This window comes from Vicugna pacos, chromosome 10, assembly GCF_048564905.1.
Source record: "Vicugna pacos chromosome 10, VicPac4, whole genome shotgun sequence".
Classification (NCBI taxonomy): domain Eukaryota; kingdom Metazoa; phylum Chordata; class Mammalia; order Artiodactyla; family Camelidae; genus Vicugna; species Vicugna pacos.
In genome coordinates, this window is record NC_132996.1 from 48,621,092 (window position 1) to 48,624,425 (window position 3,334).

At 39.6% G+C, this 3,334-nt stretch overlaps 1 long non-coding RNA gene across 1 annotated transcript; it reads right to left on the reverse strand.

The window, feature by feature from the left end:
* Positions 1 to 815: 815 nt before the first annotated feature.
* On the reverse strand, positions 816 to 3,037 carry LOC140699002 (uncharacterized). The gene is made up of 2 exons (XR_012077025.1): positions 2,885 to 3,037; positions 816 to 1,228 (listed from the first exon to the last, which is right to left on the reverse strand). It is a non-coding gene; the product is annotated as an uncharacterized lncRNA (long non-coding RNA).
* Positions 3,038 to 3,334: the final 297 nt, after the last annotated feature.

Sequence of the window (3,334 nt, forward strand, 5' to 3'; positions counted from 1 at the left end):
TCTTCAGGGAATACAAGGAGGCTCTGTTACAGTAGCAGAATGTGTCCGAGACCTGACACTCCCAAGTCACTTTCTCTGTAGTGTACGGCGAGCCAAGGAATGGTGACAGGAGCCAGTGTTAATTCTGTCTGAAAACACCATCTGGTTCTAAGCACTTATCTAGGCCATGGATGTCACAGCCTAGATGTGGTCACCACGATATTCAAAGGTCAGAGAGGGGTCTAATTACATGCCCCAGTACTTAAAGGGCAGATTCACCAGAGCATGAACATAATCACTCAAGCCAAACAAGACCCATTTATAATTTTAATTATCAGTGAATCAGACAACTCTATCAAATACCAATTATTTGGCTGTTGCTGAAAATAACTGTCTTGTCTTGTTAGTCTCTGGAATAACCCCTTGAGGGATGTTGAAATGTTCCCCTTAATGTAAATATTTGTTAATATCCATCAAGCAGAGTTAGACTCACTTAATGATGCTCAGTATTGGTGATTCATTTTATTTATCGTGAAGGAACCCCCAATATAGGAAGAATGTCATGGAAAGGCTGTTAACATGGCACACTGTTGCCGCCCAGAAAGGTGTGTCAGGATGCAATGCAAGTTCCGCTCCCAAAGCTTGCATTTTGTTTCCATTTAAAGAAATAGTTCAGCTTACAATTCAGCAAAAAGTTTATTTGGGGTCTTTTTCTATAATTATCGCTCAGGGACAAACACTTTTGTGTGTGTCTGTGCACCTGGGACATAACAGTAGGAAAGACAGGGAGCCTCCCTCAGGAGTTGACCGAGAAATGAACACATGCTAAAGAAAGATTTAGCTTTGGGCTATAAATGATTTATTTTTCTTTAATTCCAAAATTATGTTTTGCATAACGGATTCCAAGAAATAGTCCTCAAATGATTGATCTTCACTTTAAGCAGTGGTTATCCTGAACATTCTATTAAATGAACCATATGAAATGGCCGATTCAGTAACTGTTGAACACCAGTGATTTCATATGGTTCAACCCAACAGCATTTGGGAGAGAGAGGGAAAAAAATAACATCCAGACTGTCCCAATTTTTTAAAAATGGACTATCTTGGGAAAGAATAAGTTTGAATACATAGTTTTTCATCATGTCCAGGGCTGTCACTCTGAGCCCTGGCCTCTTGCGAGCGCCTCTCAAAGACCATCCGGACCTGCACGTCCCGTTCTCTGCAGTCATCACTCCGCTCTGCTTTCCACCTACAGCAATTAAGACACGAGTAATATGTCATCTCCGTGGCTTTGATATTTCCATTTCGTTTGCAACTTCAGAGCTCCTCAGTCATTTGTGACACTCTCATCATTTTTATCTGCAATTACACTTTCATTATCCTCCTTCCCGACATTTCAGATGTCCAGGAAGCCTCTGAGTTTCCTTAATTAACGTGTAACCTTCCTTCTTCATGCTTAAGGCTATTTTTATTCCTACAATATTTATTACTAATTGGCACACATACACTTTTATACTAATAATGATTTTTCTGGTCTGCCCTTTATTTACCCTCTGTTTCTCTCTTCTAGAAACATTCCATCCTCCATGGTAATCCCCAATTTTAGTTCTTGGGAGGGGCAACATACAGTCCATTTTCCTTGGACATACTTTGAGGTCTTACTCTTCATTTACAGTGGATACTTTGTGTTTCTGGAGTGGTTTGCCCCCATCACCTCCTCCTCTTTTTTTTCCCCAAAGAAATTACCACCAGAGAGCCCTGTAATCAGAATCCTGAGTTCTTTCTCTGTGTTTCTACTTGATTTTGCTGGGGGGTTTTTGGGGGGTTTTCTAGGTTTGTTTTGTTTGTTTTTTTTTTTTTCATTTACCACTTAAGTATCCTGCACCTCTCCTTCTGGCCTTGGAACAAAGAATCCGTGGCGTTGGTCAGATAGCACCATTGACCCTACTTCCCTGTTTGTTTGGAGCACGTCTCAGAGACGCCACCTCAATTATGAGTTTATGTTGCCAATCGCTTCTTCCTATGTGTAGAAACTAGACTTCTACGTGGTACTTTGTACATCGTCAGAATCACATGAGAAATTAGCATGTTGGATGTATGTCACCAGAACATGCCATGCCCTTTTTAAAAAAGTAAAACTCTCTTTAAAATGTGTATGTTTCATTAAACCAGAAATACAGATTAAGTGCAGGTATATCAGACAATACAGATAAGAAAGTAAAAATAAAACCATCTGTGTTACCCTCCACCCAGAGATAATACTGCTCTTGAATATTTTTAATGAACTTTCCTTTCACCAAATCCCTTTCTCTACATTTCTACTTTCCAATATATATTTTTCCTTCTCCTGGAATAAGGTTTATTATTTTCTCAAGAGGTTTATGATGAGTTTTTGCTTTTTCTTTCATCTAGGAAGTCTAATTTTTAATTTACCCATTCTTTAAGAATAAATTTCACCCCAATTCTCTAAATATATCCACCGTCCGTTTAGCTGAATGAGTTTCTCTCCTTGGCTTTTCCTTCTCGATTCTGCACTACACACAAAGCTAACAGACTTGGGGACTCAACTTTCCTTCTAGTCTAGATAAAAGGTCTAATTTCATACATTGCGATGAGAGGCCATTAAGTCAGAGATTAAAAGCCCTCTCCTGTGCTTTAAGACAGAAACAAAGGACAGACGGTGGTTACGATGAGGTGTCTGCTCCACAAGTCAAGTGTCTGCCCCGAAAGCTGTGTGATTGTAAAATCCAGCAGGAGAGTAAAAGAACATTTGAACTAAAAGTGTATTATCCTAAAGTGCACATTTTTATTTAATTCGGGGTAAAGCAGAATGAATCATAATAGGTCAATAATAATGACTTATGGCTTCCTTCAGATGGCACATTTACAATAAATGGTAATTTACCATTAGAGAGTGGCATATTCCTTTCTCGGGTGTGCAAGAAAAATGAGCATTAGGTCATACTGAGAAAGAACAGGTTCTCCGTTCTTACGTTTAGGATTTGTATTCAGTTATGCAGGCTAAGAATATCATGTGCAGGCTGCTTCCTCCCGGCTTCCCCCCTCTCCATCCCCGTTTAGAAAGTACAGGAAGGATTAGAATGTTAACCATTTATGACATCATTCCACTGTACGCTGATGGACTACAGATCCATTCAGCAGAGCCCTTTGGAAAATATTTCATGTTCTAGTCGTTAGACTTGCTAAACGAGTTCAGACTTGGAATTATACAAGTTGGGAACGGTAGAATCTGTAGGTATAAATGTATGTGATGTGAACATATCATCCAGGCTATTAACTGTAAGCTTGATGTTTCAGTGTCCTTGGCCCCCTCCCTTTCTCCCTCCTGCCCTTC